General features: G+C 37.3%; 2 pseudogenes; one reads left to right on the top strand and one right to left on the bottom strand.

The window, feature by feature from the left end:
- The window catches only part of LOC119522431, a 28353-nt pseudogene extending 12866 nt beyond the window's left edge, over positions 1-15487 (bottom strand).
- Positions 15488-15791: 304 nt separating this feature from the next.
- Positions 15792-18650, top strand: LOC119523356 (annotated as a pseudogene).
- The last annotated feature ends 2743 nt before the right edge of the window (positions 18651-21393 follow it).

Raw genomic sequence — 21393 nt, 5'->3', positions numbered from 1 at the left:
ACCCTGTGAGGCCTCAAGTCACCGTGCTTTTACGCCCAGCAGTTGGCATCTGACAGCCTTTAGCTCCAGACTGTTTAAGGTGGTGTGGTCCATGGCTGTTTTCCTCCATGCTCTGGGGTCTGGTTCTGAATGGAAGGTGGGTAGTAGAGCTTGGCACCACTTCTTTCCTCTTAGGGAAGATAGACCTCTTAGGGAGAGGTCATTTACATTTGAATAGTGTCTCTGCCTGTGCTGTCTCCACCCTTGTCTGGGTCAGAGTGCTGAGAACTGAAAATGGCTGAAGCTTTCTCCACTGAGCTGAAAAACGGACAGAAATCCCCCTTCTAGGCCAGTCAGTGGTCACTCTCCAGCTCTCCAAGGTCAGTCATAAGCAAAAGCCTCTGCTTTTGGGGGATTCATCGCTTTTATTGAGCAGTCCACATTTGCTAATTAAAACCCTAGTTGGAGCTCAGCTGAGCTATAATCATTTGCTTGGAGGGTGCTGCTCTCTGTCACCATGAGGCTTTGCAGTTTGGGCTGTAGGGGGAGGGGCTCCCAGCTTGGGTCTGCAGTTCTTACTTAAAGATTTTATGCTATGATCTCTGGCATTCCTCCCAATTCAAATTGGTGTATGATGAGTGGACAGTCACGTTTGTTCCCCCTCAGTGATTCCAGATTATTTACTAGTTGTTCCTGGTTTGTTATTAGTTGTTCCAGGGGGACAAACCAGCTTCCACTCCTCTCTATGTTTCCATCTTCTTCCATCTACCTTTTTAGAGTTTTGAATGTCTCCTGAAGTGACACCCTGATTCATCAGTGGGGTGCTGGATAGAAGTAGTAGCCTCCATTATTTTTTAGCTTGCCTCTCCTAGCAAGAAACTTCTACTCCGAACGAAAGCTGGGGTGGAGGAATTTGGTACCCCATATTCATTGCTTTCCATGCATGGAGTAGATCTTTCACTTTACAGTTGATGCTGGGAAGACGAGAATCCCAGACCTCTCAACTGCTCTTGCTTGGAATAGAGCTTCTGCAACACAAAGCTGTTGGGGATGAGAAATGCTGGTGGCTTGCCCTTCCTGAAGAGATACTGTACCCCTGGACTGTGAGCTAAGGGGAGAGGGAGCCCTGTGTTCCTAGCTGTACTTGCTAAAATTGCACTTTCTGTCTCACGGAGCTGGGTTGCTGCAGGGAGTGGGGGTGGGGGGGTAGGAGCGGGGTTGGAAGGAGAGAGCAATTTGTGCCTCAAATGGCATAGTTTCTCACTACTCTTACAGAGATTTAGTAGGCTTTCTTGAACAAATATTTTTTATTTGCTCCATTCTCTAGGACAATTTTCAGAGACCTTAAATGTTTGTTTCTAAAAATAATTTTCAACAGTCTTTTCTCTTGAGAGAGGGAGGGTCTGTGAAACTCTTCATGCCTCCATTCTGGAATCCTTTCCTTTACTATACTTCTTGTAGCATGGTTTCCTTTAATTCTTTGAGTTTATTTGTAATGGCTGCTTTGAATGTTTTCTCTGCTGTGTGAGATATATGAGCCCTCAAAAAAGCAGATTTTGTTGCCTGCCTTTTTTCCTATGTATGAGTTATACTTTTCTGTTTCTTTGGATGACTCATGATTTAAAAAAAAAAAACTGGATATTTTGGATAGTATATTGTAGCAACTCTGGATACTGAACCCCCACCTCCTAGGGCTTCTTGTTGTTTATTTGCTTCTTGTTAATTGCTTAATGATTCGCCTGAACTAGCTCAGTGACATCTATGTCTCCAGCAGTTGTAGCATCTGATGTTCTGACTAACTTTTTCTAATTTCTATTCACCATGGCTTCCTAAGGGTTGCCCCCAATTCAACACTATATAGAGTTCAACCATTGCGCTTAAGTCCCCTGATCAAGTCCCCCCACAGATCAAGTCCCCCCACAGAAGTCACTGATTGTACTTAAATCCCCTGATCAAGAAAGTTTTTATATATTTCCACTGGATCTGTTTGGCTTTGAGACTGCTTTCACTCTTCAGATATTTCACCTGCTTGCCCTATATTCAGCCAGACACCCGTAACTCAGAAGCTCCCTCTAATTGTTGTTCCTAAGAGAATGCAGCCTTGGGTATGAACACAGCATTCCAAACCACCAAAGATAACTGGGGTTTTAGACATGCTTTTTTTGACTGTCTCATTTCCTAATCTTCCCTTTAAGTTTCTTACTTTTCTGTCTTTATTCATTTCCCATCCAGCTGTTAGCTTCCACTGATTGCTAACTGTATGCTCTATTGTTTTCAACAATGTCCTGGGACATAAATTGCCCCACAATCTGACCCAAATAAAGTCAAGATCAGGATGTTGTTAGTCACTGAGGTTTGCTCTTACCCTACACTGTTAGGAAACTCTGTGTTATAAAACAGGAGCTGGAAGCGGGAGGCAGAATGGAGAACTCACTCTTCTCCTGCTACTACACCTGTGTTCTTCCTATGGTGCAGGAGTTGTAGGCAGGGGAGAATGAAGGAAGGAGACTGGTGCTACTGTTTGGTGGTCTGCACTGCCTTGTATAGATTTTTACCAGCCTACAGCCTGGGAATATGTGATCTGCCAATGTTCACCAGGTACTGAAGGTCCCCAAAACATCTCTTACATCCAGAAGCTGGTAGATACTGGAGGTGAAACTTGGTGACTGGGCCAATGGAGCAGATTTCCCCTAACAGAGTTGTAATGGAAGGACTCTACGCTCTTCACAAGATGCCCTTGTATATAGTTGAAATCAGGGTTGTGGAACTGGAACTGCCACCCAGATGCAGCCAGTCACTTTATATAGGCCTTATAGAGCATGTAACTGTAAAAAATGGGATCTGTCAATATTAACCAACTAGCAAATCCACTCAGATTAGCTCTTCCATCCAAGGGATATGGAAGAGATGGAAACTATCTAGAACTTGCTAGAACAGACTTTCTGTGATGTGGATATGTGGGGGAATGTGTGCAGTCTATAACTCAAAGGCCATGATCTCCCTTTATTCTTATCAAGTTTCTGTAGATTTTCTTGAATAAAAGCTTCTCAATTTATTGTAAGCATTTGATCAATCATCAGAGATTAACAATGATAGTCTCTTCTAATTTAACCACCATAAAAGATGTTGGGAGGGCTTTCCCTGAGCTTCTCATACCTCCATTCTTGAATTTCTACCTCCAGCATAAAGTGTTTATGAATACTCTCTAATTCATAGCACAGTACATTAAAAAGTCATGGACACAGGAATAGAGATTTCATGAAATTGTATTGCTTCATCAAGGACATCTTAAATGAAACTGGAATGTTTTTTCAATACAAGTGCATGGAATCAAGGAATACAATAACTGCCAATACAATTTGGTGCTCTTACCTAGATTTCTGCTAAAATGCCAAAATTTTTACTCATCATTGCTTATTCCCCATTGCACAAATGCCAACCAACACAATGCAAAATACTAATAACATCTAAGTATTTTTAAGAAATTGGTTTGAGCTTCAGGACCAATGAAAAATTTTAGGGGATCCCCAGGTACCCACAACCTGCATTTTGAGACCCAATATCAGCAACAAAAATGATTGAAAAACTTCTGTTTTTGTGCAAGATATAGTAACAGGGGCAGTGTCCTGAAAAGATAACCAATTACAAAACTGGGGAAAAAATTGAGAAAAAAGTTACAAATAAGAGACAAACTTCCAATATCTGAAATAAAAATGTACTGGATGGGATTAGCCACAAAATAGAATTGTAGAAGAAAAGATTGTGGAATTCAACCATATGGAAATATAGATTGTCAAATAAAAAAGAGAGACGAAGGCATTAGAGAAAAGAATGGAGCTTCAGTGAGCTGTGAAACAATATCATTTCATTTAATATGCACTCCAAATTGCAATCCTAGAAGGAAATTAGGGAATGGGAAGGACAGAACTAATATCTGAAAACATAATAGCCAAAACTTTTCTATATATTATAAAAACTATAAACCCACAAATCTAACAATAACAACAAACCACTAGCAGAAGAAACACAAAGAAAACCACACCAAGTCCCCTATAATCACATTGTTGAAAACCAGGGATAAAGAATATATAAAAATTAAAGGAAGAAAAAGTTCACACTCCATACGAACAAAGCAAAGTCTAACAGTAGACTTCTTATCAGAAACAATGCTAGCCAGAAGACAGTGGGGGATATATCTTTAAAATATCAAAAGAAAAGAGTATTGTCACTCTAGAATATCACAATAAACAAAATACCTTTCAAAAAGAAGACAATGGAAAGACTTTTTTAGGCTTACAAAACCTGAATGAATTCATTACAAGCAGACCATCACAAGAAAAGTTAAAAGAAGTTGGTCAGGCAGAATGAAGAAGATTCTAGGTGGAAATTTGTATCTATAGAGTGGAATGATAAAGAACACCAGAAATTGCTAAAATAGGGGAAGTGCATAATTTTTTAAAATCAATTTTTTATTGTGGGATATAACATATACATAGAAGTAATAACTTTCCAAGTGCAATTTAACAAGTAGTTAGCAAATTTCAAAGATTGTTTTGAGTTGCAGTTCCACAGTTTCAGTTATTTTCTTATTGTGAAATATAACATATATGCAAAAAGGTAATAACATTCAAAGTATGATTTAACAAGTAGTTATAGAGGAAATTTCCAAAAATGTTATGAGTTGCAATACCATAGTTTCAGTTATTTCCTTATTGTGAAATGTAACATACATACAAAAGGTGATAACTTTCAAAGTACAATTTAACAAGGATCTATAGAATTAATTTCAAAGAATCTTATGGGTTATGGTTCCACCATTTCAGTTCTTTCATTCTAGCTATTCTAATACCTTAGAAACTAAGAAAAAATCAATTATATGGAGATTCAGTATTCCGAATCTTTTGTTAAATTCTATCTTGTCTGTTGCTGCCCCTTCTTCATGTCTAATCACATTCTCAATCTTCACATGTGTCTAGGCAGCGACCACCCTAACTTGTTCATATTGAAAGAGAGTGTTAACATTGTGGGGAAGGGGGCTGCATCTGATTGTTGTTTTTAAAGAGGCTGTTGCTTCTGGGTTTTAGAAATTGTGTGGCATAGGAACTCTGGTGGATTTAAGTTTGTGGGAGATAAAAATTAATGAGTGAATCTTTTATAGAATCTCAGAGAGAGACCTAGGTATTTGGGGACTACTGTTGGTAAGGTCATGGCATACTGTGGCCATTTGGGATATCTAGCTGGATCTTCCATAAGAGTAACCTTTGAGAAGACATTAAAAGCCCCTCAATGCCAGAGTCAGGATCATTCCTGGAATCCATGTCCCGCTTCACCAAGGAGACTCATTCACCTGCAGAGTTCTGTCCAATGTTGGGGGGACAGTGATGAATTTATTTGCATAGCTGGGCTTAGAGAGAGAAAGTCTACATTTGAGTGACAACAAAGGTTCTCAGGAAGTGATTCCTAAGTATAATTATAGGTGGGCTTAGCCTCCCCTTTACAACCATAAGTTTCACAAGAGTAAGCCTCAAGATGGAGGGCTTAACTTATAAAGTAGGGGGTTCCTAAATTCACAAAGCATGTGTTATGTCCATGATAATCCATCCATAACATACATTATCATCACAGAGTTGTACAATCCGCATCACTCTCCAATTTAAACAATTCTCATGACCCAAAATACCCAATAGCACTTTCCAGCCCTTAATTATTTATCCCTAGTATTTGTATGGTACTAGTAAGGTATTCCTATTAATTATAATCCCTAGTATACAATAGATAGATTTTTCCCATATACCATTCTGTTGTCAACTCTATGTACCAGTGTACTATCTTAGAAGTATATCATGCAAGCACATATCTATATTTGGAGTGCTGATCTGTGGGGTATATGCCTTTAAACAACCCTTTCAATCCTATTTGCCTTCAATGCAGCTCTGATACTTACAATCCTATTAACAAACAATCATAAGCCCTATCAATTCCCATGCCTTTGAATTCACCCTCATTATCATATCTGAACATATTAGATTATCATTCCCCCTTCACTAGCTTCTGTCTATCACTAGGTCCCCAATATTCTACATTATTAGACATTGATTTTACATTGTTCAGGGAGTTCATAGTTTTGGTAAAATGCACTATCTCTCCTTTCATGTATGGCTTATTTCATTATTATATCTTCAAGGTTCATCCGTGTTGCCGTATGTTTCAGGACCTTGTTCCTTCTCACTGTTCTCACTGCTGCATAGTATTCCATCATATATTTTATATATATATATATATATCACATTTTGTTTATCCACTCATCTGTTGAAGGACCTTGGAATTTTTCCATCTCTTGGCAATTGTGAACAATGCTGCTATGAACATTGATGTACAAATGTCTGTTTGGATCAACTGTTTTCAGATCTTCTGGGTTTATACTGAGAAGTGGAATTGCTGGATAATAAGGTAGTTTGATATCTAGTTATCCGAGAAACCACCAAACTGTCTTCCACAGTGGTTGTACCATTATGCATTCCCACCAGCAATGAGTAAGAGTTCCAATTTCTCCACATCCTGTCTGGCACTTGTAGTTTCCTGTTTGCCTAACGACAGCCATTCTTATTTGTGTGAGATGGTATCTCATTGAGGTTTTAATTTGCATTTCCCTAATGGCTAGTGAAAATGAACATTTTTTCATGTGTTTTTCAGCCAGTTGTATTTCCTCTTCAGAAAAATGCCTTTTCATATCTTTTGCCCATTTTATAATTGGACTGTTTGTACTATTGTTGTTGAGATTTGGGATTTCTTTATATATGCAGGATATCACTCTCTTATCAGGTATATGGTTTCCAAATATTTTGTCCCATTGAGTTGGCTGCCTCTTCACCTTTTTGACAAAGTCTTTTGAGGCAGACAAACTTTTGATTTTGAGGAGTTCCCATTTATCTATTTTTTCTTTTGTTGCTTGTGCTTTGAATGTAAGGTCTAAGAAGCTACCTCTTATTACTAGGTCTTGAAGATGTTTCCCTATATTATTTTCTAAGAGTTTTATTGTGCTATCTCTTATATTGAGGTCTTTGATCCACTTTGAGTTAATTTTTGTATGGGGTTTGAGGTAGGGGTCCTCTTTCATTCTTTTGGTTATGGATACCCAGCTCTCCCAATCCCAGCTGTTGGAGAGACTGTTCTGTCCCAGTTCAGTGGATTTGGGGGCCTTATCAAAAATCAGCCAAACATAAATCTGGGGGGTCTCTTTCCTAACTCTCAATTCAATTCTATGGATCAATATGTCTATCTTTGTGCCAATGTCATGCTGTTTTGACCACTGTGGCTTTATAGTAGGCTTCAAAGTCTGAAAGTGTAGGTCCTCCTACTTTGTTCTTCTTGTTTAGGATGTTTTTGGCAATTTGAAGCCCCTTTCTTCTCCAAATAAATTTGATAACCAGCTTTTCTAAGTCTGCAAATTAAGTTGTTGGAATTTTGATTGGAAATACATCGAATCTGTAGATCACTTTGAGTAGAATTGACATCTTAATGAAATTTATCTTTCTTATCCATGAGGATGGAATATTTTCCCACCTATTTAGGTCCTTTTTTATTTCTTTTAGTAAAGTTTTGTAATTTTCCATGTAGGGGTCTTCTATGTCCTTGGTTATGTTTATTCCTAGGTACTTGATATTTTAGTTGCTACTGTGAATGGAATTTTTTTTTGATTGCCTCTTCAGTTAGGTCATTATTAGTGTATGGGGTCATTAGTTACTTATGTGCATTAATCTTGTATCCCACCACTCTGTTGAATTTATTAGCTTAAGTAGCTTTGTCATCAATTTCTCACGATTTTCTAAATATACAATCATATCATCTGCAAATAATGACAGTTATACCTCTTCCATTCCAATTTGGATACTTCTTTTCTTTGTCTTGGCAGTTTTGCTCTGGCTAGAACTTCTAGCACAATGTTGAATAACAGTGGTGACAGCCTTTCAGTCTCTCACCATTGAGTACTATGCTGGTTGTGCATTTTTCATAATATGCTCTTTATCATATTGAGGAAACTTCCTTCAATTCCTACCTTTTGATGAGTTTTTATCAAAAAGAGATGTTGGATTTTGTCAAATGCTTTTTCAGCATCTATTGAGATGATCATTTGATTTTTCTCTTTTGATTTGTTAATGTGCTGTAATACATTGATTTTCTTATGTTGAACCATCCTTTGCATGCCTGGAATGAACCCCATTTGGTCATGGTGTATGATTTTTTTAATGTGCCTTTGGATTCAATTTGCAAGTATTTTGTTGAGAATTTTTGCATCTATATTCATTAGACAGATAAGCCTATAGTTTTCCTTTTTTTGTAGTATCTTTATCTGTTTTTGGGATCAGAGCGATATTAGCATCATAAAATGAGTGAAATAGTGTCCCTTTTTCTTCAATTTTTTGAAAGAATTTGAGAAGGAATGGTGTCAATTCTTTTTCTAAAGTTTAGTAAAATTCCCATGTAAAGCCATCTGGCCCTGAGCTTTTATTTGTAGGTAGATTTTTGATGACTGATTGGATCTTTTTACTTGCAATTGGTTTGCTGAAGTCTTCTACTTCTTCTTGGGTCAGTCTAAGTTGTTCATGTGTTCCCAGGAAATTGTCCATTTCCTCTAAATTGTCTAGCCTGTTGGCATACAGTTGTTCCTCTTATGATTTTTATTTCTTCAGGATCTGTTGTAATTATCCCACTCTCATTTCTGATTATCTTTATTTGGGTCTTCTCTCTTTCTGATTTTGTGAGTCTAGCTAAGGGTTTGTCAATCTTGTTGATCTTCTCAAAGAACCAACTTTTTTTTTTAATTCTCCCTGTTGGTATTTTTATTCTCCAGCTCATTTAATTCTGCTTTAATGTTTGTTATTTCTTTTCTCCTACTTGTGTTAGGGTTAATTGGCTGATCATTCTCTAGCCTCTTCTGTCATTCAGTTAGTTCTTTGGTTTTAGCTCTTTCTTGCTTTTTAATTTATGCATTTAAAGCCATAAATTTCCCTTTCAGCACCACCTTCACTGCATCCCATAGGTTTTGATATGTTGTGTTCTTGTTTTCATTCACCTCTCTATATTTGTCTATTTCTGTTGCAGTTCCTTCTTTGACCAACTAATTGTTTAGGAGTGTATTGTTTAACATCCACATATTTGTGAAAGATCTGGTTCTTTGGTGGTTATTGATTTCTAGTTGAATTCCATTATTATCAGAGAATATGCTTTGTATAATTTCAATATTTTTAAATATATTAAGACTTGTTTTGTGCTCCAACACAAATAATTTTTAAAATTATTAATTTCTTTAAAATATAATTATTTAAGGTACAAATGAGGAACATATTATGGGTTTCTAACATAAAAGTGAAATATATGACATAGCAGAAAGACAACATATGATGAGGCAAAATAATGCAATTGTAAGGAACTTATGATAAATATAAAATGTTATAATATTTATTTGGGGGTAGAACATGACAAATTTAATTTTCATACAGTAAATCTTAGAGAAATCACTAAAACAATGAAAACAAAAGCAATATATCTAAAAATCCAATACAGAAAATATAATGAAATAATATTTAAAATATTTAATACAAGATAAAGCAGAAAATGAGGAAAAAGTGAAGAAAGAACAGCTGGAAGATGTGGAAAACATGCAAAAACTTTAAAAATAAAGATAAATACAGGTTAAAAGTGAAAAGATGAAAAAAGATATAAAGTTATCAGTAATTTTAAAAAGTTGGAGTGAATGTATTAATATTTTGCAAAGGGTGACTTAAGAACAAAGAATATTATAGAAAAATCTACAATTATTCTCACAGATTTCAATAACATTCTCTCAATAATTGATAGAACAAGTAAGCAAGCAATAAGTGATCATGTAAGAGAATGGAAAATCCATAACTACCAATTTATCCAAATTAATATTTTTAGAAAACTCCATCCTGTAACAGCAGAATAAACATTTTCTTAAAGGGTACACAAAACATTTCCAAAGATGGACCATATATTTGGTCATAAAACATTCTCAATAAATTTAAAAGGATTGACATAATAGAGTATGTTCTCTGATGTCAAGAGCCTTAAGTCAGAAATCAATATTGGGAAGATATTTGAAAAATCCCCACATATGTAGAAGCAAAACAATACATGAGTCAAAAAGAAATCCCCACATATGTAGAAGTACATAATACATGAGGCAAAAAGAAAGTCACAAGGGATTTAGAAGATAATTTGAACTGAGTAAAATTAAAAGCACAACATATCAAAATTTATGGGGTGCACCTTATGCATTCCAGAAGAAATAAAATCAATTCCATGCAAATTTTACAAAAAACAGAAGAGGAAAGAATAATTTTAAACTTATTCCATGTATCCAGCATTACTCTGATAAGCAAATCAGATGAAAACATTACAAAAAAATAAAAGTACATAACAATATTCCTCATGAGTATTAGTGTAAAATCCCTTTAAATATTATTGAATAAAGTCCAGTAATATATAAAAATGATACTACTTTATGATCACATGGAGTTTATAGTAAACCTCCAAATTTGGCTTAACATCTTTAAAAAATTTAATCAGTGTAATTCAAAACATTACAGAACTATGAAAGGACAATCATACAGTCTTCTCAATGGTTTCAGAGAAATCATTTGAAAAACTTCAACACCCAATCAAGTAAATGTAAACAAAAGTAGAAATAGGAGTGAATTTCCTTGATCTGCTAAAAAAAATAGAAAAAGCAACAGTTAATATCATACCGAATTACTAAAGGCTGAATTCTTTCTCTCTTATATCAGGTCCAAGGCAAGGATATATGTTCTCACCATTTCTGTGCAGCATTGTACTGGATGTCCTTTTTAGTTCAATAAAGGAAGAAAAACAAACAAAACTGGAAAGGAATAAAGTAAAACTGACTTCATTATCAAAAGACTTGATTGTCTAGGTAAATAATCCTACCAAATCTACAAAAAAAAAAAAAAAAAACCTGCAACAAATAATAAGTATGCTTAGCTAGGTCACATGATACAAAATCAATATAAAAAATCAAATGTAGGATCTTATAGTTTCACCTTCTACATGTAAAGAGTTTGGAACTTGTCACTCTTATACTTACAAGAAAAAACTGCACAAACTGAAAATCCAAGAATATTCTTGGATTTATCAGAGAAGAGAGGTCACAGGGCAAACTGCCACCACAAAATCTCAAGACGCAAGTGAATCAAGAGAGACGGTTTAGATTTGATAGCCAGGAGCAGGAATTATTGGAGCCGCAAACGGTAGGAAACTTTAAATGATAATTTTGATGAGTTGGTTGACAAAAAGTTTGGGATAGAGGGAAAGTATGAAACTCCTGGCAGCCATGGTCTTAAGGGCCTCCCACAGTTTCTTAGGCTCTTATTTCAGTAAACCCAAAAAGTTCTCCTGGTCAAGAGCTGAGAAAGACCCCTCTTGGCACTGTCAGTTTGAAAGAAGAATAATTCTTGTAAAATATGACAGACTTCTCATAGAAAAGGTCTGCATTCCAGGAGGAAGGAATTTACCAGAGCCTTGTTTCAAAGCTTTAGTTGAAGGGCAGTCTTCTCACTCCAGCCTCTCTAGCCTTCTTGTCTCAAGTAAGGGGGCTCAAGCTATAGAAAAAGAAACAATTGTGATGTTCATAAGCCAGAGACATAGGCAAACCAGCAGACTGGTATTTACTTGGACTATTATAGAATTCTCTCCCTCCCCATTACCTTGCCACCACACCAACAATGTTAAAGCATAATAACAGTTGATTACAACTGAAAGATGTGGAAGACACAGGCTGTGTGAGTACTTTTGGAAGCCTATAGTCAGTATACAACTCTACTCTTTAATTTCTATAAGAGTCATAATACAATTGAACAAGAAAAAGATGGTTATGGGCTTGCAAAATTATAAAGTGACAAAGTGGGGGTGTTCTGGATTGCTAATGTTGCCGTTATGCAAAACACCAGAAATGGATTGACTTTTATAAAGGGGGTTTACTTGGTTACAAATTTTCAGTCCTAGGGCCATAAAAGTGTCCAAACTAAGGCATCAACACAAAGATACCTTCATTGAAGAATGGTCGATAGGGTCTGGTACACCTCTGTCAGCTGGGAAGGGACATGGCTGGCATTTCCTGTTCCCAGGTTGCATTTCAAAATGGCTTTCTCCAAAATGTCCCTGGGCTTGTCTCTCTTAGGCTCTTCAGCTCCTGTGCCTCTAACCATCTGGACATACTCTCTTAGTTTCTCTGGAGCAATTTCTGGGCTAGCATCTCTTAGCTTAGCATCTACAAACATCCTTCTGTCCACATCTCCAAGAATCATCTTTCAATGGCTTGCTCCAAAATGCCTCTCTCAGCTGCTTTTGGGGCATTTTGTCCCCCCCTTAACTTCTCTGGAGCAAACTCTGAGCTAGCATCTCAGAGCTTTCACAAGCATCCCAGTTGGCTCCTTTTAAAGGACTCCAGTAAACTAATCAAGATCCATCCTGACTGGGCAGGTGAAATCTCCATGGAAACAATCAATCAAGAGGTCAAAATTGCATTAAAGAATATGGCTTTTGGGGAACATAATATATCCAAACTGGCAAAGGGAGGAAAACATAAAGAGGGGAAACAGGGATATGGGAACAGAGAACATGTATGCTATTGAATTTAAGATGGCATCTTTTCAAATTAGTAGCTTATAAATGTAGGCTGTGTAATACAAACCCAAGGGTAACAGCAAAGAAAGTACTTTAAAATACACAGAAAAAATAATGAGAAGGGATCAGTGACATACATCACAACAAACCAACTATACAGAAAAGGAAGTTGCAATAAAGGAAAAGAGGAAAAAAAGATATCTCATATAATCACCAAAGAATAAAATTGTTGAAGTACTGCCTTTGTAGTAATAACACTGAATGTTAACAAATTAAAGTCCCCAATCAAGAGACATAGATTTGCAGAATGGATAAAAAATCATGATCCAACTATGTGTTGTTTACAAGAGACTCACCTTTGACCCAGAGGTACAAATAAGTTGAAAGTGAAAACATGGAAAAGATATTCCATGCAAATTGTAATCAAAAAGAACTGAGGTAGATATACTAATATTGGACAAAATAGACTGTATCAAAAGCTGTTGTAAGAGACAAAGAAGGACACTATATGTTAATAAAAGGGGCAATTCATGGAGAGGAGATAACAATCATAAATATTTATGCACCTAATGACAATGCCCCAAAATACATGAGAAACACTGGAAAAACTGAAGGGAGAAATAGACATGTCTGTAATAATAGTTGGAGACTTCAATACACCACTCTCATCAATAGATTGAACATCTAGACAGAAGATCAGTAAGGAAACAGAGAACTTGAATAATATGATAAATGAAATAGACCTAACAGACATATAGAGAATATTGCACCCCAAAAATGGGGGATATACATTCTTCTTAAGTTAACATGAATCATTCTTCATCTTGGATCACAACATCTTGGATCATAAAACAAGTATCAATAAATTTTAAAAGACTGAAATTATACAAAGCATCTTCTCTGATCATAAAGGAATGAATCTGGAAATGAATAACAGCCAGAGAGCTGGAAAATCCACGAATATATGGAAGTTAAATAACACTCTCAAAAAATCAATGGATCAAAGCAGAATTTGCAAGGGAAATCAGTATATATCTTGAGACAAATGAAAATGAGAACACAACATATCAAAACATAAGAGATGCAGTGAAGGTGGTGTTGAACGGGAAATTCGTTGTCCTAAATGCTTACATGAAAAAAGAAAGAGCTAAAATAAAAGACCTAACTGCACATCTGGAGAAACTATAAAAAGAACAGCAAATTAACCCCAAAGCAAGCATCAGAGTAGAAATAACAAAGGTTAGAGCAGAAATAAATGATATTAAGAATAAAAAATAGAGACAATTAACAAAACCAAAATTGGTTCTTTGAAAAGATTAATAAAATTGACAAAACCTTAGCTAGAATGACAAAGAAAAAAGAGAGACAATGCAAATAAACAAAATAAAAAATGAGAGGGAGGACATTACTACTGATCCTGTAGAAATAAAAAAGATATAAGAGGATACTCTAAATAACTGTATGCCAACAAATTAGACAACCTAGATGAAATGGAAAAATTCCTAGAAACTCACAAACTACACTGACTCAAAAAAACAGAAGATCTCAACAGACCAATTACAAGCAGTCATCAAAAGTCTCCCAACAAAGAAAAGCTCAGGACCAGATGGCTTCACAGGTGAATTCTACTAATCCTTCCAAGAAGAATTAATACCAATCCTGCTCAAACTCTTCCAAAAAAATTGGAGTAACACTGTCAAAAAGCCAGACAAAGACACCACAAGAAAAGAAAACTATAGACCAATATCTCTTATGAATATAGATGCAAAAATCCCCAACAAAACACTTGAAAATCAAATCAAGCAGCACATTAAAAGAATTATACACCATGATCAATTGGGTTTTATCCCAGGTATGCAAGGGTGGTTCTACACAAGAAAATCTATTAATGTAATACACCACATTAACAAAGTGAAGGGGAAAAAAACATATAATCATTTCAATTGATGCAGAAAAGGCATTTGAAAAAATCCAGCATCCTCCCTTGATAAAAACACTAAAAAATAAGAATGGAAGGAAATGTCAGGATCTTGTACTAGACAATGGTTTCTTAGACTTTACACCCAAGGCACAAGGAAACTCTCATACATTTCTTATGGAAATTAAAAGTTGTACAGCTACTGTAGAAAACAGTTTTTCAGTTTCTTAATGATATTAAGCACAATTAGTGGGACCAACTATCCCAGAATTGAGAGGTTTTCTGGGACATGGGATTTCCAGTGTTAAACCTGAGCTGATACTGGACAATCTATGGTCACCCCACAGATTTAGCAATTCCTCTACTAGGTATTTACCCTAGATAAATGATATTGGCCACATAGAGACCTGTATATGAATTTTCATAGAAGCTGTTTTAATTTGCTAGAGATGCCAAAATGTAGTATACCACAACTGGGTTGGCACTTAGAATGGGGATCTATTGCTTTACAAACTTACAGCTCTGAGGTCATGAAAATGTCCAAATCATGGTATCAGCAGGCAATGCTTTCTCTCTGAATGCAGGTTACCAGTGATCTTGGGCCCTTCTGTCACATGACAGCATCTGCTGAGCTCTCTGCTCTCTCCTGGGTTTCTTTGCTTTCAGCTTCTAGCTGCTCTATCTGTGGTTTTCTTTCTCAGCTTCTGTGTCTTTCTCTCTGTTTCTATGTCTTTATATATTTCATCCTCTTATAAAGGACTCCAGTAAGAGGATTAAGATCCATCTGGGGGGTGGCTTCCCCACCCCCCGGCCTTCCCGGGAGGGGTCCCGGGTCGTGGGAACTTGGTCGCCGCCGCCGCGAGCTCCGGAGAAGAGAAAACTTGGGGTGCGAGCCGCGCTGGACGCAGTCTCCCCCTTCGGCCCCATTTACCGATGGGGAAACTGAGGCACGGGCCTCTGGCCGGCTCCCGACCGCCCAAGTTGGCGTCAGGAGTCCCGGTTTCCCCCTTTGCAGGGTGAGAATGATTTTACACAACTGCCCGGAGTTCTTTAGTTGAAAGATGTGCTCTGTTGAGACAAGGCATTTTGATTTTCTATGTTTTTACAGCATGGACATCAAATTGCTAAAAACGTGCTCTGGGGCTCACGATGAATTTATCTATTGCGGTTTGACGAAAAACTTAATAGTAGTTCCCTTTTTTTTGAGTTACTATTTTAAAGTTATACCACAATGAGTTCAGGCTTATGGAGCCAAGAAAAAGTTACCTCATTCTGCTGGGAAGAGTTGAATTTTTATTTGCTTCTTCAAGAATGCAGTATTACAGATAAACAGACACAAAAGCTGCTTAAAGTACCAAAGGGAAGTATAGGACAGTATATCCAAGACTGTTCTTTGGGGCATTCAAGCATTCCTTCTGCAAAACGCAAGAAAAATCAGATTGGATTAAAAATTTTAGAGCAACCTCATGCAGTTCTCTTTGTTGATGAAAAGGATGTTGTAGAAATACGTGAAAAATTCACAGAGCTACTTTTGGCAATTACCAGTTGTGAGGAGAGGTTCAGCCTGTTTAAAAACAGAAACAGATTAACTAAAGGCCTTCAAATAGCTGTGGGCAGCCCTGTGAAAGTACAGTTGAGATCTGGGGAAGAAAAATTTCCTGGAGTTGTACACTTCAGAGGACCCTTATTAGCAGAAAGGACAGTGTCGGGGATATTCTTTGGAGTAGAATTGCTGGAAGAAGGTCATGGCCAAGGGTTCACAGATGGGCTATATCAAGGGAAACAGCTTTTTCAGTGTGATGAAGATTGTGGAGTGTTTGTTGCATTGGACAAGCTGGAAATCATAGAAGATGACGACCATGTATTGGAAAGTGATTATGCAGGTCCAGTGGATGCAACGCGAGTTGAACTTCCTCTTTTGGAAATAAACTCCAGAGTTTCTCTGAAGGTTGGAGAAACTCTAGAATCTGGAACAGTTATATTCTGTGGTCTTTTGCCAGGAAAAGAAGACTTAGGGTACTTTGTTGGTGTGGACATGGACAATCCTATTGGCAACTGGGATGGAAGATTTAATGGAGTGCAGCTCTGTAGTTTTGCGAGTGTTGAAAGTACACTTCTCTTGCACGTCAGTGATATCATCCCAGAGAGCATGACACAGGAATGGAGGCCTCCCAAACCTGCCTTTACATCAAGAGGTGTTGGGGACAAAGGTTCATCCAGCCATAATAAACCAAAGGTTACAGGATCTACCTCAGACCCTGGAAACAGAAACAGATCTGAATTATTTTATACCTTAAATGGGTCTTCTTTTGATTCACAACCACGATCCAAATAAAAAGTACATGGTATATTGATGAAGTTGCTGAAGACCTTGCAAAATCACTTACAGAGATATCTCTGGACTTTGTACATTCTTCACCACCACTGCAGCCTCCTTCCATGAACTCATTATCCAATGAGAACAGGTTTCACTCTTTACCATTTAGTCTGACAAAGATGCCCAACACCAATGGAAGTATTGGCCACAGTCTGCTTTCTCTGTCAGTTCAGTCTGTGATGGGAGAACTAAACAATGCACCTGTCCAAGAGAGCCCACCCTTGGCCATGTCTTCTGGAAACTCACATGGTCTGGAAGTAGGCTCACTGGCTGAAGTTAAAGAGAATCCTCTTTTCTATGGAGTGATCCATTGGATTGGTCAGCCACCAGGGCTCAATGAAGTATTAGCTGGACTGGAACTGAAAGAAGAGTGTGCAGGCTGCACAGATGGGAACTTTAAGGGCACTCGCTATTTCACCTGTGCCCTGAAGAAGGCGCTGTTTGTTAAACTAAAGAGCTGCAGGCCTGATTCCAGGTTTGCCTCCCTGCAGCCAGTTTCCAATCAGATTGAACACTGTAAATTTAACATTTGGAAGCTACTTAAGTGCAGTAGTAGAAGAAAACACTCCACGAAAAATGGTAAAAGAAGGTTTAGAGATAATGATTGGAAAGAAGAAAGGTATCCAGGGTCATTATAATTCTTGTTACTTAGACTCGACCTTATTATGCTTATTTGCTTTTAGTTCTGTTCTGGACACTGGGTTACTTAGACCCAAAGAAAAGAATGGTGTAGAATATTATAGTGAAACTCAAGAACTACTGAGGATGGAAATTGTTAAGCCTCTGAGAATATATGGATATGTGTGTGCCACCAAAAATTATGAAACTGAGGAAAATACTTGAAAAAGTTGAGGCTGTATCACGATTTACCTCTGAAGAAAAAGATCCTGAAGAATTCTTGAATATCCTGTTTCATCATATTTTAAGGGTAGAACCATTGTTAAAAATAAGATGAGCAGGTCAAAAAGTACAAGATTGTTACTTCTATCAAATTTTTATGGAAAAAAAATGAGAAAGTTGGAGTTCCTACAATTCAGCAGTTGTTAGAATGGTCTTTTATCAACAGTAGCCTGAAGTTTGCAGAGGCACCCTCATGTCTGATTATTCCAATGCCTCGATTTGGAAAAGACTTTAAACTGTTTTTAAAAAATTTTCCTTCTCTGGAATTAAATATAACAGATTTACTTGAAGACACTCCCAGGCAGTGCCATATATGTGGAGGACTTGCAATGTATGAATGTAGAGAATGCTATGATGATCCTGACATCTCAGCTGGAAAAATCAAACAGTTTTATAAAGCCTGCAATGCTCAAGTCCACCTTCATCCCAAGAGGGTGAATCATAACTATAATCCAGTGTCACTTCCCAAAGACTTGCCTGACTGGGACTGGAGACACGGCTGCATACCCTGCCAGAAGATGGAGTTGTTTACTGTTCTCTGCATAGAAACAAGCCACTATGTTGCTTTTGTGAAGTACGGGAAAGATGCCTCTGCCTGGCTCTTCTTTGACAACATGGCTGATTGGGATGATGGTCAGAATGGCTTCAACATTCCTCAAGTTACCCCATGCCCAGAAGTAGGCGAGTACTTGAAAATGTCTCTGGAAGACCTACATTCCTTGGACTCCAGAAGAATCCAAGGATGTGCACAAGACTTCTTTGTGATGCATATATGTGCAGTACCAGAGTCTGACAATGAGTTTGTACAAATGAATCTGGGGAGGTGAAGAAACTGAATGCACAGTGGCAATGTTCGCATTTACCGAGCTGGCAGTTTTGTTCAATGTCCATTGCCGGCAATGGATGTCTCTGTGGTGATAATCCTTCAGAAAAGGATTCCTGTGTTTAAAAACAAATTGCTTTTGTGTTATTGAAGTATTTAATAAGAAGCATTTTGCACTCTAGAAAGTATGTTGTTGTTGGTTTTTTAAGAAGTCTAAATGAAGTTATTAATACCTAAAGCTTTAAGTTAAGTGCATTGATCATATGATATTTTTGGAAGCATAAAATTTTAATTGTGACAGTTTAAAATCTCTTTTAGTACATTGAGAATGTGAATAAATGTGACTTCTTTATGGACCAAGGATATGAAATCATTTTTCCTTTGTAGCTAATGGTTGCCTTGAGGAAGAAATAATTTGGTTTTATTAAGAGTCTACTTTCAATCCAGTTATCAAAGTAGTACTGCATTTGATTCATTAACCCTTTCCTATACAGTGCTGGCTCCCACATGTCTGCAATCTGCTCAGTTTCTTTGTTTCTGCAATAGAGGTCAGAAAAACACATAACTTCCCTTACTGGTGTTGTTTTCTATTTGTTCTGGTTTTGAGATAAATGAGTGATTCTGTCATAAAATGTCCTCTCTTTTTTTTTTTGGTGTACTTTTCCTGGAGGATTAGGGTATTCAGTAGTTGAAGCTCTTTGTTCACAGTAGGATCTGTCAGCTAACAGGTTTTTTTAGGGCTCTATTTTGTGGAACTGGGCACAAAAAAATTCTATAAAAGGCTAAGGATGATAAGTATATTAATATATTCCTACACACACATATGACCCATAAAAAAAGTAATTTGGCATTTTAAATTACTTATTAAAATCCCTGAAAAGATGTATCAGCTATCTGAACCTGTACTGTTTTAAATAAGATTGTCCAGAACTTGCATTTGATTAGTCAGTCCATACCCTCGCTAAATTCAGTTACTTTTCACAGTTTTGAATCAGATATTTTATTGAAATGTTATCAGCAGCTTCATCCTCCTCCTGTTTAAATAAATAGAAAATGAATGTTTTTGTAGCCAATTCCACGGTGTGTGTATTGACCACAGTGGACATTATAGCATAGAACCGTAGATTACAAATGTCAGTGCTGTGGAATGTGCATTCTCTGAGTGTTGTTTTGTGGTATTGTTGTCTTTCTGGAATGACATCCTAACCCTGGAGGAAGACATAAAAGTTGTCATATGCATATAGCATATGACTTGATAAACTAATATCAAAAAAATTGGAAAGAATCATTACAAACTCTGCCATTCATTTTTTCAAAAGGCACTCTTACCCTTTGATTTTATCATTCCATTTTGCTAATATTTATTACCTTTGTAAATCAGAACGAGGTACAAAAATTCTTTCATCTTATAATTTTTTCACTTCTTGAAGATATGAAAAAGAACATACATTTCGTATGAGGCTTTGTACTGCCAAGTCCTTGGGTTGGGATGGTGGGATGGTACCAGATCAGGGAGACAAGGTGAGGAGGCCCAGGCTGTAAAGCTGGCCTGGCCTCCATAAATCTTGGGTGAAATGAGGGGCCTGGGATGCCACATGTCCATGGTCTCTTCTAGTCTGACCATCTGGAAGTCCATCATCATCATTTAATTAATGTATTGAATGAATAAATGGAGGAATGAGCTTATCAATGTGATTTTTAAAGTGTATCTGGAGGAATGATTAGGAATCTGTGTATAGGCAAAACTGGATTCCATTCAGCAAGTTTTTTTTTAAAAGAAAAGAAAAGACAGTTCCTTTTCTATAAGAATCAAAACAAAATACCCATTGAGGAAAGTCTTTCCTGCCCAGCCTCTCTGTGGCAGAAGATTTGAAGAAGGAGTGCTCTGATGCACGCATAGTTTGAATGGGGTTTACAGGCTCTTTCAAGTGGAAAAGTCCTCAGCCATAAATTATTCTAGCAACATTTTCTTAAAGTGGAGCATTGCATCCCTTTAATAATATGTGGGAGGGAGGGAGGGCTCCAGAAAGGGATGCAAGGGGCCGCCTCTGGTGGTTGCTGTGGAGGTATAGCTCCTTCCCCACTTCTGAGTACCAGGAAACCAGCTGGAAGGTTTCTCCCCCATCCCACCCCAGCCCCAACCTCTCTTCCTACATCATGGCTGCCCCTGGGGCCCCCTCCTTGCTCCTGGTGCTGGCAGAGCCTGGACTGGCAAGTGCACCTAATCAGGGCTGGGCTGCATGGCAGCGGCTGGCTGATGTTCCTGCTTATTTATTTTTAACCTTAACTTTTCCTTAATATTTTCCTGTTTGCTTTTTAAATGTTTTGGTTATTGTTTTTTTCTTACCATATCTACAAACAAGATGACAATATAGTAGAATTATCTTATTTCTTACATGGTTCATGATTCTTAGCTACAAACAGAAAAAATAATAAATCCTGTTCTCCCCACCTCCAAATAAACACACACAGTGTGTGCGTGTGTGTGCATCTACATGCATGCACGCGTGTGTGTGCATTTATGCATAGGGAGAGAAAGGCAGAGACAGAGCCATGGTAGAATAGAGGCTAAATGTGGCCAGTCCCCCACTATCAAATTTATAAATGAGTTTGATCCATCCATGAAAGAATATTTTGTAAGTCTGGGAAAACACGTGGAAAAGCAAGAGAAATGGCAACAGAAAGTTGCTAAGGATTGTCTCAGACTAGCTAAGGCTTTTTTATCATTTGTAT

The sequence above is a fragment of the Choloepus didactylus genome, chromosome X, assembly GCF_015220235.1.
Source record: "Choloepus didactylus isolate mChoDid1 chromosome X, mChoDid1.pri, whole genome shotgun sequence".
In the NCBI taxonomy this organism is placed as follows: Eukaryota; Metazoa; Chordata; class Mammalia; order Pilosa; family Megalonychidae; genus Choloepus; species Choloepus didactylus.
This window is presented reverse-complemented; position numbering and strand designations above follow the sequence as displayed.